Genomic DNA, 23,538 nt, shown 5'->3' with positions numbered 1-23,538 from the left:
CTGCATGCATTATTATTACAGGGTTATCAAATCAGACCACAGAGATTTGCCTTGTTTTCCATTTGGACTCTTCTCCTGTGATTGAACTGCACTTCATAAATTTAACGGAAGTGGATTTTGAGTAGAAATTTAAAGGAAGAAACATATGCTGTGTAAAGGGGCCATAAAAATTCAAAGGAAGAGTTCAAATTAAGTTTTAATTATTATCAGATAAAATCAAAAGAAACCTTAAAAGGAGAAACCAGACAACCATCTCATGATGGCTAGAGTGCCATATCTTCTTCTCAAATATTTAAAAGAAGTATAACTAGCTTTAATTGAGCATGTACTTACTGGTGTGGAGATATATTTTAAACCATAATGCAGAAGACTCAGCCCTCATGTATTTTCTCTTAATCACTGGTCCTCTCTCTCATTCACAATACCGTACGTAAGCAACTCCCGTGGTTCTAATTTCAATACATATCCAGAATCTGACCACTTCCATCACCTCCACAGCTACTACCCTATCAAGCCCCCATGATCTCTTGATTGGATTACTGCCATAGCCTACCAACTGGTCTTCCTGCTTCCAATCTTGCCCCCAACAATCTCAAAACAGTGGCTGGAGTGACCCTTTAAAAACATGACTCACGTCACGACACTCCTGTGCTCAGAGCCCCGCTATGCCTCCCACCTTGTGTAGAGTAAAAGGCAGCATCTTTACAGCGTCTCCAAGGCCCTCTGTTAAGAGGCCTCTTTGCTGTCCTTTGAATACCCTATAGGCATGTTCCCATCTTAAGGCCATCACATTTACTATCCTTGATGCCTGGAATGCTCTTCCCTCAGATATACATAACCCTTGGAAGACTTGCCTCTTCACCTCTGCTGGAGAAGTCTTACATGATCGCTGTATTTAAAATATCAACCTTGGGACATCCCTGGTGGTCCGGTGGGTAAGCCTCTGTGCTCCCAACGCAGGGGGCCCAGGTTCGATCTCAGGTCGGGGAACTAGATCCCGCATGCATGCCGCAGCTAACAGCCCGCATGCCGCAGCTAAAAGATCCCACATGCTGCAACTAAAGATCCCACATGCTGCAACAAAGATCCTGTGTGTTGCAACTAAGACCCAGTGCAGCCAAAATAAATAAATAAATAATTTTAAAATTATATATTAAAAAAGTAAAATAAAACAGCAACTCCAACCACATTATACCCTGTTACACTTCACTGCTTAATATTTTTGTGTGTGTGGTACGCGGGCCTCTCACTGTTGTGGCCTCTCCCATTACGAGCACAGGCTCCGGACGCGCAGGCTCAGCAGCCATGGCTCATGGGCCCAGCCGCTCCGCGGCACGTGGGATCTTCCCAGACCGGGGCACGAACCCGTGTCCCCTGCATCAGCAGGCGGACTCTCAACCACTGCGCCACCAGGAAAGCCCTCACTGCTTAATTTTTCTCCATATCATTTATCATCATCATGCCGGCTCTGCGTGTGTGTGTGTGTGTGTGTGTGTGTGCGTGTGTGTGCACCTAAGAGGTTAAGTCATTTAAAGAGACAACTGTAAGCACTGCAAATGTCAACCTTCCTTTTAGGAAAAAGCAACTGGATAGATATGGGGCCAGTTATATTTAGACGGATGGCCTTATTTTAGTGACCTTTACTGCACCAAAAAAGCAAGGTTGAGGTTTTAGTTCTGGCTTTACCACTCACTAGCTCTGTCTGACATGCTGAGCAAGTCATTTCACCTCTAGAACTTGTATCTAAAGTGGGATAATTCTGGCCAATGCAATAAGACACAAAACAGAAGAGATATACATTTTAGAGAGGAAAGCAATTTATCATCATTTGTAGATAATATGACTGTGACCTAATATGTTGAAGAGAATCAAGTGAAAGACTTTTAAAATTAATAAAAGAATTCAGTAAAGTGGTTTGATAGAATATAGAGATAAATAAACTGTACAACATGAAAAAACAAGCTAGAAGAGGTAAGGGAAAAACCCTTTTAGAATAGGATCCTTTAAAAAATAGCTAAGCATAACACAAATAAGACATGTACAGGCCTGACTTGGGAAAGGAAAAGAAAAAAAAAAAACTCTACTGAGTGATATAATATCTCCAGTCCCTAGCACAGGGCTTGGCACAGCGGGTGTTAAATAATTGTGCTGACCTAAAGATGAATAAATGGACAGAAATGCTAAAGCCCTGGATGAAAGCATCACATATTGTAAAGATGTCAATTCTTGCCAAATCGATGTTTTTTTCTTTGGGAAAAAGCAAACAGTATAAAATAGGAGGTCAGTTAGGTGACAGTTTGAAGCCCCGAAGATGTAGATGACCTCAATTTTGAAATTCTAACAATGTCAATGGGATTATTTTGGTTTGTTTGTTTAAAATAGGAAATATAGTCCAGCACTTATTTTTAAACAGAGGAATGTGAGTGAAAAACCACTACTAGATGTTAGAGGATATTATGAAGTTAAAATAATTAAACCATGGGTATTGGAGTACGATTAAAAGAAAACGAAAGAGGGATGTGTGTGTGTGTGTGGGGTGTGTGTGTGTATGTGTATGTGTGTGTGTGAATTTTATATATAGAAATAGAAGCAATGCAAGGCAATGGAAAAGAGAAAATTTTATCAATAAATAGTGTTGGGAAAATTCCATAATTATGAGAAAAAAAAGCACCAAATTTAAGACTTCACCATATATGACAAACCACATTATATTCAAACGGTTCAAAATTTAATTTGTTCCCTGAAAAATTTCAAGATGACTACGGCAGTCAAATGCAATGTATGATTCTTGATTGGATACTGCACTCAATTTCCTGAGTGTGATGACTGCACTGTGGATATGTAGAAGGCTGACCTTTTTCTGAGGATATACAAACTGGAGGCTTTAAAGAGTCATGATTACTACAACTAACCTAGCCAGCATTTCAGAGATCAGGAGAAGAGACATAAAGTAAATTGACAAAATATTTACAACTGGTGAATCTGGGAGAAGGATATAGGGATGCTTATTGTGCCATTCTTGTAACAGCCTGTAGATTTGAAATTCGAAAAAAAATAATCTGGAGCAGCAAAAATCTTTTTCAGCTTAACAATAGAACAATTCACAAAAGAGAAAAGAAAAAGGCTGTGTATGTATACATTTGAAATGTCTGAATTTATGAATAAAAATAAAACAAAATTATGAAAGCTACTCCCAGAAAATATGATAGAGAAGGAAATAATATTTTAATACTTAAGTGATCATCTTTGGGATGGAGGATCAAAATGTCAAGGGGCATTCACAAAAATCAATAAATTCTCTGTATATGGAAAGGTATACATTATATTACCTCTGTATAATGAGATGGAACCAGATGTTATTAAACCAAAATTCTAAACAAATAAAAACTTCCAGTTGGGGAAAATAAGAACTTTCCTAAGTAACTCTCATATCAAATAGGAAATCAAAACCACAATTTCATATACTTTAGAACTATTACAATGAGAACAATGACATTTAATGTCTATGGGATAGGACAAAACCTGCTTTCAGAATCTGAAAAGCCATTATTAAACAAAAAAGAAAGAATAAATTAATTAAGCATTCCATAAAAAAGAAAATTAGAATGAACAACACTGGAGCCAGATGGCTTTTCCCATGATTTCTTTCAATCTTTCAACAACTGATAATTTCCATGTTATGTAAGCAAATACATAAGACAGAGAAAGAGGGAAAGAGTCTCAAATTGTTACAAATTATTCTTTTAATATGCTATTAAATTGGTTCCCCATAAACAGGTCATTTACCTCAGGTACACAGACAGATTTAGTAATACAAAAAAGTCTAGGAAAATAACACATAAATAAGTCCAAGTAGAAAACCAATATGATCATATGAATAGATGCTAAAAAGGCATTTGATAAAATTTAATATCCATTTCTGATTTTAAAAGGCACAAAGATAAAGGATGCAATAGAGATATTTTTTATTATGATGTTTAAAAATAGCTATTTCAAACCTACCACTAACATCACACATAAGAAAAATTTACTGGAGGATAAGTCTTGGAGGTTGCAGTAACACAAAGCTCTACCCAAACATTGCCCAAAAAGCTCTACCCAATGCCACAAAACATAAAACCAAAATAAGAGATATTACAACTGTAAAGAAGGACACAAAATTTTCATTATTCACAGATGATGTGAGTATTAGACTGGTAAACTAGATACTAAAATTTAATTAAAGAAACTCACAAGAGGTTTCAGCAAATGAGATGGATAACACACACACACTCTCACACAAGGTTTCCCTAAATACCAGCAAATCCCAGTTAGCAGACATAATGGTGGAAAGATAACAGAAAATACCACAGTTTTAACGAAGTAGCTCTTGATGTCATCTACGTGGAGGAATCGAGGCAGATTTCCTGAGAAATAGTGAAGACTTGGGTGGATAGCCTTGGATTCTCTACTTGCAACAAATACATTTGCTTAAGGAAAGGAAAGTGGCGAAAATCCTCTGAGCACTTTTTTTTTTCCTATTTTATTTATTTATTTATTTTAACATCTTTATTGGGGTATAATTGCTTTACAATGGTGTGTTAATTTCTGCTTTATAACAAAGTGAATCAGTTATACATATATATATATATATATATATATATATATATATCCCCATATCTCCTCCCTCTGAGCACTTTTTTATAAGACCATCTGAAATGAATTGTCCTCAAAAAGACCTTCTAAGCTCTAAAAAGCTAAATGGATTGATTATTAATTAACCATTAAACTAATCATAATAACTGGCATATTAGTGCCAGATAGGGCAAATAAATGCTATAGAAGAACAGTAACACCAATTAGAGGATTTTTCCTATGGGAAAATGTAACCCACTGATGAGGTTATTTGCAGGAATACAAATCACCTATGTGTGGAGAACTGTTAGGTGCCAGGTCTCCAGCTAACAACAGAATCGCCTGTGAATTCCAGAGCCCTACTAAGAATTTCTCGATGTAGGGCTTGGAAATATGAACTCTGAATAAGCTCAATGGATATTCTTATATACAACACGTTTCAGGGACCCTCCTGTGGAAGCCTTGCCCTGAATTTGTGATGTGAGGCAAAGAGACCCTTGGATACAATATAATCAATCTAATTTAGCAGTTCTCAAAGTGTGGTCTGTGAATGCCTTTACTATTATTTTTTTAAATTATCGTATGTTTAAAATGTAGCTTTAATTTCTAATAGAGCATATTGATATTGATAGACAAAACCCAAATGAACAAAAGCTTAAGTCCTATGACCCTTTCAGTGGTTCTGCAATGTCAAAATGATTTTAATAGTATACTACAACTTTATTTGCCTCTTCCACTCTGTTGATATTTGCACTGAATGCAAAGGCAATAGTGAGTAAAACTGCTGGTTTTACCAGCAGTGGTATGGTACCCAACTGTACGTGTCATTGTATTTGTCACCACCACATAAAAATTTGCTATATAAAAACAAAAATGCCAGTTTTGCTTAAGAATGTCCTGGATGAAGCAGTAAAAAGTGTTCATTTCAACCCTTGAGTATATGAGTATACAGCTTTTTAATATTCATGTGACACAATAGGAAGTAAGCCTAAATCATGTCTTCTGCTTACTGAGGTACTATGGTTTCTTAGGGAAAAACATTTCTGTGATTGTTTGAGTTACATGCTAAACTAGCCACATTTTAATGAAGCACCATTTTTTTTTTCTTGAAAGAATAACTAACAAATTGTGGTTATTCACATTTGGATACTTGATAAACACCTCCAAAATAAATGAATTTTACCTGTCACTTTAAGGGACACTGATGGTATTCGTTCATAACTGAGCTTCAGGTGAGAATTATAATTTGGAAAACTTGTTGTCTGTCACTGTGAACTTAGGTTCCCAGTACTTGAAAACTTTACTGATGAGATTTGGTGGTGATATTAGCAAATACAATGCTTTGATGTTGTATAATGAAATGTGTCGACATTTGGATGATTTTTATGGTTCAGTGCATTTTTTCAAATGACCAATGTATAATGTTACAAAATAAGGACAAAATATCAAGGATAAAAGATCCATTCAGTGGGCAACATAAATTGATACATAACTGATATGAGAATCCAGTTATCTTCTACAAGCCAGTCTTAAAAATATTAAATCCAGTTACCTTTTACAAGTCGCCTTAAAAATATTTGCAAAAATGTGAACAGTGTACCTCTTCTCCCTAATTTGATTGTTTTAAAAAATATACATTGTTTATATTAATATGTAATGAGTTTACTATTATTTTTTAAAAATATGTTTAAAATGTAGCTTTAATTTCTAATAGAGCGTATTGATATTGTTAGACAAAAGCCACGTGAACAAAAGCTCTTTGGGACTTCATTATTTTTTAACAATGTAAAGGGGTCTTGGGGCCAAAAAGATTGAGAATCTCTGATCTAATAATACACTGAAAAAAGAAAAAAACAAAAAAACAGAAGCGCTATCAAGATCCTCAAGGGTTTCTCACTCTTGGCACTATTAGAATTTTACCCGGATGGTCTTTGTTGTAGGGGGCTATCCTGTACACTGAAGGATGTTTAGCAGGACCCCTGGTCTCTATTCACTAACTAGATGCCAGTAGCAGCCCCTAGTCCCAAGTTGTAACAACCAAAGTTCTCTCCAGACATTGCCTCTGGGGGCAAATTAACTCTGGTCAAGAACCACTGTCACTGCTATAGGTAAATGGTTAAAGAATGTTAAAAATATAACTCACAAAAAAGAAACGTCAACAGTATAAAACACAGGGAAAAAATTCTGCTTTGCCAGTACACCGAGAAATTCGGATCAAAATATGTTCCCATTTAAAACCCATTCAATTATCAAAGTAAACGTAAAGTACAAGGTGCCATCTCAGTGAAGTTATGGTAGAACAGGTAGGATTATACAATTCCAACAGCACTGTAAATTGATTCATCAAATTGGGGAAATAATTTGGCAAAAAGGCTCTCAAGACTCATAAACACCTTTATGACCTGGAAGCAGAAAGAGCATAGATTCTAAAAATCTGCATCAAATTTGAATTTTAGCTCTGAATCTTACTAGTTGTATGACCTTCCTTTAAATATTTAAATGATATTGGAAATCTAAAGACAATAATAATATCCCATAAATGATTATTGTGAGCACTGGATTAGATAATAATGTAAGTAAACTTCTAGTTGAAAGTGGAAAATTTAATGCACTCTATTTACCTCCTCTCTCTCCTGAGACCCCACTAACATGATGGTAAAAGACGAAAAAGCATATAAATCTGCAAGGAAAAAGAAGAACAGGAGAGGGGCCATTAGTGGATGAGAGGGTTCAACAAAATTCTGGAAGACTGAAAATGGTCAGAAGAGTGCTATCTGTTGCGGCAGGATATAGAAAGTCAAATCATAAAGAGATGTTAATAAAAATGGAGTTGATTTGCCCAATGGATCTCAAGTGAGACTTTGGTCTTGTGGCAATAAAATGTGGAGGATGTGAAAGTGACATGTGGGGCTGAAAATAGGGGTGTTGATCAAAAGTCTACACCTGCAAGTATCAAATGCTGGAACATGGGCCTCTACGTATCTACCCCCTACCCCTCAGGCAGGAAATAGGAGGCTTCATCTCTGGAGAGTTTGAATGCCTTCACCCCCACAAAACAGCACTTCTGGTCAACTTTTACAACACCTTACTTTTAAACACTGACTACCAAAGCTCACCAGTTAGGTGAGCAACGCCCCAACATGAAAGAGAGTAGTCAATTCAAATGGGGAAAAAATGACTCCAGAGGAAACAGAGATAATATAGGAGTCAGCAAAACCTTTATCACTCTCCAAATCAAAACATTATCCTCAGAAAAGAAATAACTGCTTCCAAAAACAAGAAGTGAGAAAAATATGAGAAAAATAAAATCAGACAACAGTAAATAGCTCTTAGAAGGAAAAGCCATGATTGCTGAAGTTTTAAACAAATGCTAGACAAGGTTGGTTATTTTTCCAGAAAATAGAACAAAATGACCAAAAAAACACCAAGAAAATCAAAGAAAAAAAGAGTATTTAATAGTAAATCTGAAATGGTAGAGCTCTGTTGGAAGAAAAATCTGTTAATAGTATAACGAAGATATAGCCTGCATAAAATAGAATACTTGTACATTCTATGATGAATTTTAAAAAACACACTGCACAAAACAGGAAGAATAATGAGAGGAAGTATAGCATAGTGGTTAAGAGTCAGGCTTTAGAGCCAGACTGTCATGTTCAAATCCCAGATTAGCAACTTACTAGCTGCATGATCTCGGGAAGTTATTTAACCTTGCAGTGCTTCAGTTTCCCATCTTAAAACAGGGATACAATTTGTTGTTACCTCATAGAGTTTTGATGAGAATTAACCGAGTTAATATAGACAAAGGACTTAAAAGTGTCTAGTACGTAGTGAGCTTTAAGTTAAACATACAATACTACAATAAAAATAGTATATCACTTGGCACTGAAGTAGCCTGCTTTTGTCAAATTATAAAATTAGCTATTATATATTTATTTAACTAAAACGAGTAGTATAACTACATTCGGAAGCTGGATGATTCAAGACAGACAAATTCTCATTTATAACAGCGGGAAGTAAATAGATAATGTCTGTAATCAGTAACTTTAAAATAGCACATTATGTAGTGACATCGCCAATTCCCAGAAGAAATGGCAAAGAATTAAAATGCAGTTGCCTCTGGGGCACAGGACTAGGGGGCTGAAAAATGTGGAGCAGAGAATGGTTTGACTATTTGATTTCCCAATTATGTGCGCTTGTTACTCTGAGGTTTTTTAATTAAAGAATGAAAAAGGTTAATACATATGAATTGGCTGTCAGTGCCTGACATATAAGTGTAGGCACTCAATATATTTTAGTTCCATTTTACTCATTTCAGTAATTCCACTCGTGGGGATTTTTTTCCTATCTAAAGATACAATACCAAAAGAAAAGCATGAATAAATATATTTATTGCTGGGTTATTTATAACAACAAATAACTGGAAATGACCCAAATTTTCAACCATATGGGAATGGCTAAGAACTGCACAAAAACCTGATGGAGTGATATAAACCTCAAATATTAAGTTTATTGTTTCATATGGCTACGGATTGGCTAAAACCTACCACAAGCAAATACACAAACACACACACACACACACACACACACACACACACACAGTCCCTGATGTGTTTAGACTAGAAAACAGGAACCTGAGAAAACCAAGATGTCTGTACAGAGGAGATGGAGATAGAGTATGTCTTACTTCGTCTGGTCCCCAAAGTCCCTAACAGGGGGCTCACAGCTGCTTGGGTCACTATGCAAGGGGCATTCCTTCCAAACATCAAGGAGCATCTTTTTGAGCTGTGGCCTTTTATACTTAGAATTCACATCACTATTCAGAAAGAATGCATACTAACACTCTATGCCATTAATAGCAATTATTTCAAATATAGGAGCCCCCTTCCTCATCCTACAATCAGACTCAACGTTAGCAAAGTCATGGCTCACCTGGAAGTCATTCTCAGCAGAGGTTCAGCCTCCAGCTCTACACTGCTTCGAAAACCCACTCATCAGTAAAGATATTGATGAAAACTATGTAACAACAATGAAAGAAAGGGACAATGCAATGCATCTGAGTCCCCATAAAAGCTTACAGACAAGGCCTACAGCTCTCAAAGATATGAGCTGCGCAAGCCAACTTCTCTGCATTTCAGTTTTCTCACCTGAGAAAGGGGGAGCATTTTTGTCTACTTCAGTGTGATGTTGGGAGTATAAAATGAAATGATGCTTGGGAAGTCACCAATCACAGGTTCTGATCCAGAGAAGGAGTTCAAGAAAGCTGAGCTGGACGTGACTTTGGCTATCTGGGACCCAACTCCTCAGAACTGTGCCTCTCAAACTCTGGCATGTATCAGAATCTTCTGGAGGCCTTGTTAAAACAGCCAGATGGGCTCCATCCCCAGAGTTCGTGATTCAGCAGGTCAGGGGGAGGGGCCTGAGTATTTGCATTTCTAACAAATTCTCAGATAATAACATTGGTCCAGGACCAAATTTTGAGAACCACTGTCTTACAGGCACAAAAAACTAACTGGGTTAAGTGTTGAGACTTTGGAGAAGGAAGAGAAAAGCAGGTGGAAAACGTTTTCCAAGGGCTCCTCATCTTCCCTTGGTCCAGATGCCCACTAGGTAGACCTTGGTTTGTCAACTTCACCAGTTCTACCACCTCCCCAAGCTCCCTTTCAATGCTCTCCCCCCTGAACTAAGCCTCCCTTGTCAACTTGCTGAACTGAAAGATTACAACCCTAGCCCATCTGCCTGCAGCCTACGTGCTGACACAAGAGGCTACCTGTTTAGGTTCCAAGAAATTACGCATTCGTTATGGAGGAAATTAACACCTCAAAGCAAACTATAATTAGGAATTCTTCAATTTAGTTTATGCTTTTTCAATTAGGCACTCTATAATTTTAATCATGGGAGCATTAACATGTTTCTGTAATTTATATACCTGTGGTATAATTAAGCCTGGGAAACACATTGCTCTAAACCTGAATGGAAGTGATTGTTTCCCTTCACACTGGCGGTATTACAGGTCCTCGAATGGAGAGACGGTGACAGTTTCAAAGGAGCCATTTGTGAGCCACAGAGGCCAATGAGAGAACTCCTGGCTTTGGAAATGTGAAGGCTGTTGCAGACCACGTGATGCCTTTTGAACATCTGGCTCATGTGTAGACATTTGCAACCAAAAACTTCAACTCCTATTGTGACTTTCAGAACATTCCCACCATTGGGAACTGCTTGGGACAACTATTCTTGGAGACTAACTTCAATTAAGCAGGAAAAGGGTGTCCTGGCAGGGGAGACGTTATCTGAGAGCCGTGGGGAGCAGATGTCTTTGAATTGAAGAAACTGAACAATAGGCTGAAACAGCCAGGATGGGGACCAAACTCCTTATTTTTTCCCCACTGATCCCTATTCCCACTTTCCCTAATTCTGATCCTCTCTCTTAACTTCAGCTCTGCCTTTTAGCTCAAAGCGGGGCCTGAATCCTCTGTGGAAGGTAGTTCTCTTGGGATTCTGAGCAGTTCTGCAAATTCAAGGAATTCAGAGGCACACGGAAAAGTTTTTGTGCTTATTCAGACTGAACCTCTGAGCTTTCTGAAGGTTAAAAACCTTCCTTTTTTTTTCCTCTTCTTCCTGCTCTCCCCACAATAGCAAATTCAGATTTGCTGACTGCAATAAAAGGAAAAAAGAACATAATCAAAACTGGCCCAGGGGGACAATGCATACAGATTCCCAAGCCAGCTGAGTGACGCGCCCATATCGCAGTAGCATTCTGGCACTCAATATATTTTGTCTGATCTAAGAAAATATGGAACTTTTTATAGAGTGAAAGTTGGAAATGGATTTGTTTCTCCCAGGCTGCTCTAGCCTTCCATGAAAGAATACAGATTTGTTCAGAGACTGATTCTCAGTCTCACCCAGCATCTATCTTCTACCTAAGCCCCAGTATCTGCACAAAAGTGATATATTCAGATATGTTATCAGCATGCAACAACACAATATGTATTTCAGACACCAGTCACTGTCGTCACCATAAGAAAAAAGGGGTATGTTTTTAGCCCCCATGTGGACAGGGATAGAGAAATAAGCCGGCAGGAATCCTAGCTCAGACCTTACAAGCTAAAACTGTTGATCTGCATGTTGAAACATCCATCAAAAAAGACGTCAGAGTTCCAAAAGCTGTAAAACCCACAGGGGCAACTCTACAATCAAATGTAAAAGAATTGCTTCCCCACATCATGAGAATGAACAAACAACTGGCACCACAGAGGAAAATACTTGGTTTCTTGTTACAGTCTCTTTTCTCCAAACCTGAGTCTACCTATAGGCTAGACTGGTGGTACTCAAGTTGTGGTTCAAGACCAGCAGGATCAACATCATCATCTGGGAGCCTGTTCAAAATGCAGATTCTCAGGACCAATTTCATCACCCCTAGGGATGGGCAGGGGTCTCCGTATTTACTAGGTCTCTTGGTGATTCTGATAGCCGATAAAGTTTGAAAACTCTGGGGTTAAACCATTTCCCAGACTTTATCCCAGGCAAGGGTGATGCAATGGAATTTGGGAAATCCAATTCAGTAAGTCAGGGTCTCAGCAGCAAGTCAGCCCAGTCAAAGGTCTCCTCTGGCTTTTGGTGAGACTTATATTTTCTGCCTTTGAAGCCTCCCTTATATTTCTTATTTCTCATGACAGAATTCCTGACCTTTACCTATGGCTTCAAGTGCCTACATTAACATAATAGCCTGTTGGAAACCAAATATGGGCCCTAACCTCTTTCTACCAGCCCTCCCAGAGTCTAGAGCAATGCAGTCAGATAGAATTTTCTGTGGTGATGGAAGTGCTGTTCAAGATGGCAACCACTAGCCACATCTGCCTACTGAGGACGTGAAACGTGGATAGTGCAACTAATGGACTGAAGTTTTAATTTTGCTTAATTCTAATTAATTTAAATTTAAATAGCCTCACATAGCGGTGGCTACAGGATCGGACTGTGTAGGTCTGAAGTTTTGCCCTTGACCCCTCCTTGTGCTACTGGGGCTGCTACCCCTTGCCCTGGCCGTGAATATTTACTTAATACATTTATAACCTTTGTAAGTTGCTTGGTGAGCCTACACCCAAGTAGAAATGCACTAGTTAAACAGCAAACCCCAAGCAGCTGTGGCCAGGCACGAAAAGGATGGGTTGTACTGTGAAAGGGGGTAAGTGCAAATTTCTTCTGCCTAATGGTTGGAGACTCTAACCTTTAAGGAGTTCTATTCCTACTAAAAAGCCAGGGCTTTCAGGATCACCTCTCTCACTGCTGCTGAAAGGAGGCAAGTCTGAGCACCCGCAGGCAGCAGGATGGATGAGAGGAAACCCCCTTGGATTCTAACGTGGCACAGATCCACGCACTAGCTCAGAAGAACATCAAGAGATTGGGCTAGGGAAATGCACTCGACGGAGGCCAACTTGAAAGTCTGACCTCTGGGTGACGGCAGATAGAGAAACTGAGAGCCATCCGTTATCAGCTGTGCAAGATCTGAGGCAAAGCAGTGATGCAAACGGTCACAGGGCCCAGAAGAGTGTGAGAAGTGAAGGTCAGCAGAAAACAAGTGGGAGAAAAAGCGAGACCGAGGAGAAGCATCACGCAGAGTCACTGGTGCTCTTGTGAAAGGTCTCACCAGTTCCTCAGGGTGGGAAGTTTAGCATTATAAGAACTACATCTACTTAGACAGCCCTACCATCCATAGCCTGGCCTCTTTGTTCTTTAAAATACTTGGCTTCGCCTTGAATCCATTACCATCCATCTACCATCACTGCCAACACAGTCACACCCAGAGCCATATTACCCCATAGCAGGGTTCCATTACTGAAGCTTCGACCATCTTATTATCTAAATATCAGTATCTTGCCTTTCCAGCCTCTCCCAGCTTTGGACCCTCAGCACAGATTCTTCAACAGCATTAAGGTCGCCTGGCCCTTAGTATCTCCATTATTTGCACATCTACCTTCATAGGCGTTTTTAATCAAGCCTGGACCATATGGTCCACTTTTAAGCACTTTGGTTGATATCATCATCTTCCTTTTCCCATGTCCTGGGTCAAGTTATGTGTCTTCCTTCTGTTCTACTGTAAGAGCTGCTTGGAGCTCTTATAGAGAAAATCAGATCACAACATGTCAACCATCTCCTTTTCTTTAAATTATTCTTCCTTTGGCTTTCATGTTTTAACTCTGCCCTGGTTTTTCTTCTACCTCTTTGGCCACTCCTTCTCCATCTCCTGTGTGGTTCCTTGATAGAGTTTCACAGAGCTCTGTCTTGTTAGTCTACACTCTTCCTGGATAAGCTCACCCACTCCTCCCATGCTTCAAACACCACCTGGATGTTAATGATTCCCAAATCTAAACCCCCTGCTCTGATGCCTCGCCAGCACTCCAGGTTTTGGGAACTTAAATAGTCCTATGGTAGGAGGTGAACATGGCGACCACACTCTCCTTTCCCTCACACCAGCAAGAGTCTCTGTCTCCATCTGTCCAGATGGCAGACGGTCCAAAATAGAACACTCCTTCGTTCTTCATGTTCCAGCAACTGAGCCTGCTCCATTTAAAGTATTCCTCCTGAAATACCTGTTTTTTCCTCCTTGGTTTGAGCCTAAGGAACATGATCCAGCATCATTTAATACCAGAGCCAATTCTTGGGAAGCTGGGTTGTTTGAGGGGCTGATCAAAGAAGACCCGCAAGGCAGTTAGGATGTGCTGAAGTGAATGCAAACCCACCTAAATTTTTTGGGTTTCACCCTTCTTCCCTTTTGTTTTCCTGGATGATCTTTCTGAGTACAGCTCTGGGCCACACTTGGGAGTCCCCTTGGTAGTTTCACTGGTAGTAGTTACAAGTCTCTTTAATCACAGTGACACGTCCCATTAGCTGCCATATTTAGAGTGTGGGACAGCCCCAGTGGGTATAGCTCTGCAGTAGCATTTATCCCATTTTTCCTTATTTCGGGTTGCTTCCTCTCCTGTGTGGCTCCTCCCCTTTCCTAATCCGGTGTGATGAAATCCCAGCAGGCTGTGCGACTTGGCAACAAGTGCTATTATCTGCAGAGCTAAATCTCACAGTTTATAGGGGAGTGCCTCTTTCCCATCTCCCCACACCATAGTACTCCTAATCTCCAGACCCCGGCAGAGGCAGCCCAGAGAGCTGGGGAACTAAGTGAATCAAGTGGTGTTTCAAGAAAGGACATCTACATGTAGTTGCAGTTTCTCACCTCTACCAGCGTGGACAGGGACTCATGAACTCCTCAGGCTGCCCCACGTCAACAAGTCCTCTGAATTTTCACCTCCCCTACCTTAACAGGACACCATCACATGCTGATATCTGAGAATCAGATGGTAACGATGCCAGTTTTGCTCACTGCAGCTCCATGGACCGGCAAAACCCTACTGTGGTTGCTTCACGTGATCCCACTCTGGGCTTCACAGTCATTAAAGGAATCCTGGAGGAAATCTGTCAATTGTTTCCTTTACTTCCCAACAAACTTTCTTCTTTCTTTAAAAGCTGGCTGGATCTCCAGTTCGTACTGGAGCTCATCACTCTGTATTTCAGAATTTCTAGTCTTAACAAGCTGTACCTGTCAAATGCAGCTGGATCATGGATTCTCATCAGGCAGTGAAAAGGACTTGCACTGACCTTAGAAGCCATTTGCCATGTCACACTGTCTCCTGGTATTCAGTGTAACATATCCCTGGCCCTCCAAGCTAGAGCTGCACCCTCTGGGCACTATGCCTCAAGCGGCCCAGGAAAGCGAGCTGCAAGTCCTAACTGACCTTGGAGAAGGTCCCCCAGAGGTCCCCAGGGCTCGCCAAACCATGCATCTGGTCCCAGCCTGTCCGTGCCCAGTTGGTTCGTAACTCTCCCTTTCAGTTCCCAGACCACCTTTACCACCGTTGGCCCCTCCTGGATAAAGTATCCTCATAGACCTTTCCCTCCCTCTGTGTCCCTTTGCTCAGAGAACGGCACCATCATCCGTCCCATTAACCAATCTAGAAACCTGGGAGCCACCCTGGACAATGTCTTTGTCCTTTATACCCACCCCCCGCCCCACAGAGGGTCATCGCCAAGGCTCGCCCCTGTTACCTCCTCAACTACTGGACGTCCATCACCTTCATTTCTCATTGGGACAACTATAACTGATCCCAACTCTTCCTCTGGACCGCTCTTGTCCTCTCTGATCTGTTCTCCACACCGATGCCAGAAAGACCTTTCAAAAAAGATGGATCATACCGTTCACTTGCTTAAAATCCTTTCTCTGATGCCTCACTGCTCTTAGTATAAAAGTCCTTCCTACAGTAATAACACAGTCCTGGGTTACCTGGCCCTTTCACATCCAATCACGTGCCGTCCTCTCTTGCATTTTCTCCCCACTGCAGTCCTACCAGCCTCCTTTCAGTTTCTCTCACATTATCTCTTGACCACCCCATCTGGGGCTGATCCACCTCTTATAGGAAAAAGTGAGACACAGAAGGAAGAAAAACCAACAAAGTGTGCGCTGTCGAGCAGGCTCCCATTGTGGGAACCCGGGGCTCAGTCCTACTCGGGGGTGTGTGAGGAACCGTGTGGCATGCACCCCAGAATGGTCTTTTCAAAGGATGCGAGGCAAGGCTCTGATGCCTGGATTCTCATCCCACACTGGCTGAGAGTTCCCCTGTAGCACTGAATTATTTGCATTCCTGAGCTGTACCTGCTTGCTCAGACTAAGCCAGATCCATGGGGCTTTGGAGAAAGAATTAGAGCCAAAAGGCAGGAAAAAAAAAGGGTGGGTGCTGGTGCTGGAGGTGGGATCCTATAACTTTGCATGGAACTATCCAGCTTAGCCACCGCTGAAATCAGAGGTGGGATGGGGAGGTGACATGGACCCCATGAGAATGGGCTACAGCTGATAACAGTCTGTCATGAGTGTCTGTGGCACTGTTAGTTCAGAGCTGTATCTGCCATTAGGATGGCAACAGCGTATGGGCCTGTTTAACTCATTTCTGGGTCTCCAGTGCTCAGCACGGTGTCTGGTTGTTTGCTGAAATTCAAAGTATTTATTGACTGAATTAGTTAATGAATTGATAAACAAATGAACGAGTGAACAGATAAACAGGATTCACCTCCTAGGATCTGGTCTCACCTCTCCTGCTTGGTTCTGACTCCATGGACCCACTCTGGTCCCAGTATTTATAAGGTCTCAGTTCAGGGAGCTCATGGGAGTCTCCACACCCCTTCCTGAGGGGCTTTGGATCTGTTTACTTTGATTTCACAACGCCAAGTGGCATCTCCTTCAAGTAGAGGGCACTGCTCTTACTCCTCGTTTTGCTGGCCCTTCAGTGGTTGAGACCTCCTAGCCCCGTCTGCTTGATTTGGTGTTTCTGAAAGGTGCTCAAATCTGAGAATCCATTTTTGAGAATCGTTGTGAGGATTTTGTGACACCCCCGGAGACAACTGCACATTCCCTGACACGTCACATGCACGCCAGCACAATCTTGCAGTGAATCTTACACAGTGGTAAAGGACACCTAGCAAACAGGCAACCGCTGCAGCAGGACTCAGAGAATAATCCTGCCAGGACTGCCCAGGGCAGGCAGCCACCCCTTGTCTCAACAGCTTGGCCATCCCCAGGGGCAAACTGAACAACTACCAACGACACTTTACACAGTTTAGCTTATTTGACCTTTAAAACAATGTGTGACGTGGGTATTCCCATTTTACCAACAAGCAGCTTGAGGTTCAGAGAAATTAAGAATCTGACCCTGAGCCATCAGATAAGTCAGTTGCATAAGGGGATCTCATTCTAGGAGCTCCTGCTGTTCCAGTGTATCCAGCTGGGAAGTCAGCTGTGGCAGGAAGAACATGAGAGATCGCAGGTGTGAGCCTGTGGGACCCCAGTTCCTGCCCCCAAGGAGGTCACAGGCTGGTAGACACTGAAACTGCAAGTCCCCCGCAGGGGAGGGGACAGGGCAGCGCGGGAGCCCAAGGCAGAGCTGATGCATGCTGCTGCAGGATGGGAGATGGTCCTGGATGCGGCAGATTTGACCTGGATGCCGGGGAGGTGGAGGATGCCGTGCTTGGCAGAGAGAATGGCACAGACAAGGGCTTGACTGCTTAGAGAAGAACAAAAAGTTGGGCATCTGCCTGCCAACGTTCCCCGTACCCTTCAGGACAAAGTCCAGATCCCAAGTGAAGATCTTTACCTATAGCTCTTGCCCACTTCTTGGCCTCTCTGATCATCTCTGTGCCCCGAACACAACATGCACCTCCTCTACCTCAGCTCCTGCACATGTCGCTTCCTCCTGGGCCACGCTCCCCCTCCTCTGGCAGGTCTCAGGCAATACTGCCTCCAGGAAGGCCTCCTGGCCCCTGAGCTCACCAGGCTAATGATGGCTGCCTCCGCACTGAACTCTCATACACACCTCCAACCAAGAACACAGGCTCATCCACATCGTTTCTCTTACTCTTTATCTTACCTATAGACCTGCACGTCCAAACGGCAGCCACGAGCACGTGTGACTCTTTATATTTGAATGAATGAAAATAAAAATGTTAAAGCTCAGTTCCTCCATCGCACTAGTCCTATTTCAAGTGCTTAATGGCCACGTGTGGTTAGTGATGACTCTACCAGACAGCAGATATAGGACATTTCCATCATCGCAGGCGTTTCTATTGGACTGAGCTCTCACAGAAGAGGCAGGCAAAGACAGTGCAGCTCTACTGTCCCAGTACCCTGTAACTACCAGGTACCACCAGATTTGCTGAATTCCTTACTTACTTAGCTGTTGTTTTTTTTCTGTTTTTTGTTTGTTTTTTGGACTACCTACGAAAGCCAGACCCTGTCCCAGGGAAAGGAATCCATTAGTGTCCGACTTCCAGGTTGCCTGGAGCTCACAGTCTAGTGAGGGGCATGCAAGAAACGAAACCAAAGAAAACATACAAACAAATGTATAACACAATTAAAAGCTCACGAAAGAAAGATGAAGGAAGCGTACGTGGCGCTGTTGAGGAAAACCTGCTAAAGGGACAGAGTAAAAGGAAATGGAATCAGAAACGAAGGTCAGAACCAGATTCAGATGGGCCTTGAATTCCATGCTAAGGAGCTTCAACATAATGCGGTAGGAAGCCAGTGACCCATTTAAGAATTTTAAGCAGGAAAGTTAACTTGATCCAATCCGTGCTTCCAAAACACCAGTCCAGCAGCTTGGTGGGGGAGGGATTGAAGAAAGAGGAACTTACGACAGGCAGACCAGAAAGCCGTCCTGGCAGGTCAGGAGAGTGGGGTGGAGAGCGGCAGAGGGAGAAGAAAGAGCTAATCCCAAAGCTCCCAGGGACTGACGGGATGGGAAGGAGAGAGCAGGGGCTGGGGTGGGGAAGGCATCTTCAAGGAAGCCCGCTGGGGATCCAGAGGAGGGTCTGCTACAGAATCTGGGGCTCTGCCCCGGACTTCCCTTCAGGGACTGCATTATGGGTGATTAATTCACGGCCGAGTTACTTTCTTATGAAGGTTACTACAGTTACATCAGCACGACAGGTGGGGTGTGGGGGAAGAAGCCTTGGCGTGTGCCGAGCTGAATATTAGATTCTAGTCACTATTTGATTGATCTTTTAAGCAATTCTGGGATTCTGTCACTTAAAAACCAATAAATCTTTGAAGGCCTGGGGAAAGCAATGCAAAAGCAATAAATCTCCATTGTGGAGTATTAGAAAAAGAGGCCACACTGCCAAGGTGGTTTGGCTGGAGCGACGAGGGTGCAGGAGCCCCGCACGGCCATCTTCCCTCCCCGCCTCCTTGCCTCCCTGTATGCTCAGTCCTACCAGTCAGCGTCAGAGCCACAGGGCTTCAGAGGGGCAGCAAGCAGTACAGCAGGGCTGGAGTTCGGCTCAACCAGGGTCAGAGCATTACTGGCAGAAGGAGGAAGAACAGCCTGTGTGGGTGTTGCCTGGAGGCCGAGGCTCAGGTGTGAGTCTGCTGGAGAACAGGAAGACTCTCCGCTCAGAGTTATGCTGGGCTTCACAAGTTACTGGCTGCGCCCACACGACCAGAATTGTCTTGTCTACCCCTCGTTCCCTAGGCGGAAGAGATTCACTCCACAGCATCCCACCGGAAGGTCACCCGGGCATCATGTGACATCCCAGGCACGAGGAACTCAGAACGATGAACTCAGAGGCAGGAAGCTAGGTCCGTGGGCTGGCTCTGCGTGTAGTGAGCTCTGTGACCTTGGGCCAATCACTTAACATCTTAGGTTTCAGCTTCTCCTCTAAAGTGGAGATGGAGTTTCCTGTGCAGCTTACCTACTGGGTGAGTGACGGTCAGATGCTACGATGGAATGAAAGGAGCTATCAACTATAAAACACGATTCCGGGCATCCCTGACCCAGTGCATCTAGGGAGCTCTCAGTGTCCTGTGGTCACAGAGTGAGTTTGCTGTTTTCTCAAGGCTCCTGCTTCCCCTGCCTGCAGGGCTCCACACTGGTCCACTTGCCTGGGTTGTGCCCATCTCTCCAGCCCATCTACTCTTCCTCTCAGTCAATACAGTCACTGTCTCTACTGGCTTCATGTTATCTTGTTTTGCCGGTTTCATTATTCTGTTTCCTTAATGGCTTAATGGTCCCCTCCCTGCCCCGTTCACATGTACACTTACTGGATGATAAGCCTCAGCAGGACAGGTGTGTGTCTCTCTTGCTTCCTGCTGTATCCTCATTGCTTACCTCAGTTCCTTCTCAATACATATTTGTTGAATGACTTAATGGTCAGCTGCCTCCCATGGGGCACTCCAGTGCCCAGAGTTCAAGGTGACAAAGGGTTAAAGTAACTGAAGTCTACTGTGATATTCCACTGCTGTCACTGAGGTTGTCCCGGAAGCCTTGCTGGCTGGCACTGACTAGTCTCTTCCCTTCTTGGCAAATGCCCAAGCAACTGTCTGAAAATAACTCTAGAAACTCAGTGTCTACCCACCCTCAGTGATCTAGAGCCTTGAGAAGAAAAGCAGCCAGACTCTTCCAGACACCAGGCGTTGCCCCTTTGAGCAGTGACATTTATTTTAAATTTGTTTCCGGTGGAAATGTCACCAAAATACATCACATATGACTTTCTCCTAGGGAGGTGGCGTGGCTAGAGAGATGTGAGTGTTGGCTTAGGGGCGACTGAACGGGGTTTAAATTCTGCCTGCACCACTTGCCCTTTTCATGGCTTGGGTCAATGCACTTAGCTTCCACGTATCTCAGTTTCCACATCTGCACAATGGGGAGGCTATTACGGCAATGCTGTGAGGATGCAAACAGTTTCCCTATAGTGACAGGCACTCGGCCGGTGCATGCCCATCAAATGGAAGCTAGCTGGCTCTTTTAACTTGAAGACGTGGGACCTAATGGTACATTTTTTAGGGTGAACCAGGAACAACAAATGAATACCCGTGGCTGTGAGGGGCAGCAGGGGCTACGGCACGTGGACCTCCTTGTTTCTTGAGTCCCTGTGTCGGTTTTGTAGAGTTGTCCTGTTTCTTCGCTCCCTGCCAACTGTCATTTCTCACCGCTACTGGGGCATTTCCATTCCCACCTACTAATTTACTGTGCTCTTAGGATGCACGAGCTCATTAAACAGATGTGCAAACTAAGTCTGTAGGCTCAGAAGGAAAGTGTAAGGGGCTTCTCTCTGGGGAGGCTAGAAAAGCTTTCCCAAGAACGTTGGTTTGGGATGTTTGCTGGTCTCTGGAGTCAGGCAGGCCTGGGTACGAGTCCTGGCTTCAACACGTACAGGCTCTGTGACCTTGAACTTTAGTTTCCTCATTTCCGACAGGGAGATAATAGTACTACTCATAGGTTAGTAGAGATTAAATTCTTGGATCATAGGAGTTGCCGAGTAAAACATGGTGACAGTTACTCCCGTCTGTGTTCAGCTGGCTTTGAGGAGTTTTCAGAGGTTCACAGACATATAATCTGATTCATCCTGAGGACGGGTCCCTGATCCTCTGTACAAAAGTGAACTTTATTCCTATCACTAGGAAGGACACAGATTACTTCTTTCTCAGGACGACTAGAAAAGACATTTTTCTGAATCTGTGCCAGAAAGAAGTTAGGGGCTCTCAAGGAAAAAGCAGAGCACCTCCTTCCCCACCCTGAAATCAGGGTCTTTGGAAATTTGAACAGGAAGGAAGTGGGCAACACTGTGACCCTATAGAGGGGTGGATTTGCAAAAACCATTTTGCACAGAGCTTCCTAAGTTCCACAGAGAAGAAGCCAAGCTAACAAAGGAACTAACTCTCTGACAGCCTGCGCTGCTTTGGCTCACATGTACATCCCATTAAGCTTTGGTGAAATATCGCCAGTGTCTTCTTTCCAGATAAGGAAAACTGAGGTTCAGAGAGATTAAGTATCTTGCCCAAGGTCACACAGCAGCATGAGGTCAGCATTTGAACCCAGGTTCACTGCCACCGAACTCACATCCTTTTCATTGCCCCACACAGCAGCCAGAAGACTGTGGGAAGCTGGGCTGAATCCACAGCCACCAGGCAGCCACACAGTGGGGTGCCAGCTGACCAGGTTCTTTTGCTGACAGTTTTGTAGGCTTGTAGCAATGAAAGGCGACACTTGGGTCTCTACCACAGAAAGGTCCGGGGTTTTAGGGCAGATCTAGCCTCTGACCCTGGGTCAGCTGCTAACTTGTACAATACTGGGCTTCTCTTTTCTGGGCCAGACTCTTGCCATCTGGGAAGCTTTCTGAGACTCTGAAACATGCCCAATGCTGCTGTATGACAGACGTAAGAGCTGTGAAGGGGAGGTGAGACACGGGTGGCCAAGATGGAATGTGTGATTGGACACCTGGAGGACGTGCGTCCAAGCTCAGCCTTCCTACTCCCTGTCTGTGTGCCCTGGCGCATTTCTGAGCCTCAGTCTCTTCATCTGAAAAGGAGGATAACGTATCTCAGTGTATAGAGGGAAGTAAATGACAATGCGGCATAAGAGTAACAGGAAGAAACACAGTAACTCAACAACTCCTGGTTTGATGTCAGAGCCACCATCCGCTCTGGCCCATCACAGGTAGGACAGTCCTGGAACAACCTATGTGTGGAATATAAGGCAAACGTTCTTAGTTCAGGTGCCCACAACCTCTATCCACACCTGTCTGAAGGCCTGAAGACCCACCTTACTTAGGATAGAACACTTTCCGAAGTCTACAGAATAGATGGGAACTTCCAAACCGGCAGGTGATTCTACGTGCTCCAGTGCCTGTAATTCCTGGGTAGAGTTGGACCCAGGTTGGCAAACAGAGCATGTCGATAGCTTCCTTCCCGGCTGGTCTCCCAGCCTACAGTATCATAAAAGAGACACCGCATGTGGCTATTCAGTGGCTCCCCAGGGCCCCTCAAACAAGGCTGAGCTTCTCAAACATGGCCCTTGTTCCCACCCCACCACTCCTGCCTTCACCTTTATGCTAAGGCAGATTTAACGATTCCTGGTTGCTCCCCACGATGGCAAGCTTCCTCTTTCCTCCATGCCATTGTTCACGCTGGACCCTGTTACCACTCTGGTGAAATCTTAGACAACATTTAAGATATAGCTCAGTGTCACCTCCTCTGGGACTTCTCTCCTGTAAGCTCGTGTAACGGCCTATGTGCATCTCTACAAGCATGCCCTGTAGCGCAGTTATGTTTTCACATTTCTGTCTCCCTAACTAGAGTTTGACTTTCTTTAGAGCGTGAGTTATACACAGCTAGTTCACTAGCCGGTCCCAAGCACTTAAACAGTACCTGACACGGAGTGAGTGCTCAAGAAATGTTTGTCGAATGAATGAGTAAGTGAATCTTTTTCATCCCCCGTACGCCGCTCCATTCCTGGCATATAAAATACTCCATGTGTGCTCGTTCAACTGAACTGAGCTAATTTGAAAGCTGTTCTACCCAACACCCTTGCTTGGCTTTCAGGGTCTGTAGTCCCTTGA

The 23,538-nt window shown here is 43.2% G+C and overlaps 1 protein-coding gene across 1 annotated transcript in view; it reads right to left on the bottom strand.

The window, feature by feature from the left end:
- PTPRT (protein tyrosine phosphatase receptor type T) overlaps positions 1-23,538 on the bottom strand; it is a 754,628-nt gene that overhangs the window by 241,580 nt on the left and 489,510 nt on the right. The gene's annotated exons all lie outside the window — the stretch shown is intronic.

This window comes from Neophocaena asiaeorientalis, unplaced genomic scaffold (assembly GCF_003031525.2).
Source record: "Neophocaena asiaeorientalis asiaeorientalis breed wild unplaced genomic scaffold, Neophocaena_asiaeorientalis_V1.1 scaffold132, whole genome shotgun sequence".
NCBI classification, from domain to species: domain Eukaryota; kingdom Metazoa; phylum Chordata; class Mammalia; order Artiodactyla; family Phocoenidae; genus Neophocaena; species Neophocaena asiaeorientalis.
This window is presented reverse-complemented; position numbering and strand designations above follow the sequence as displayed.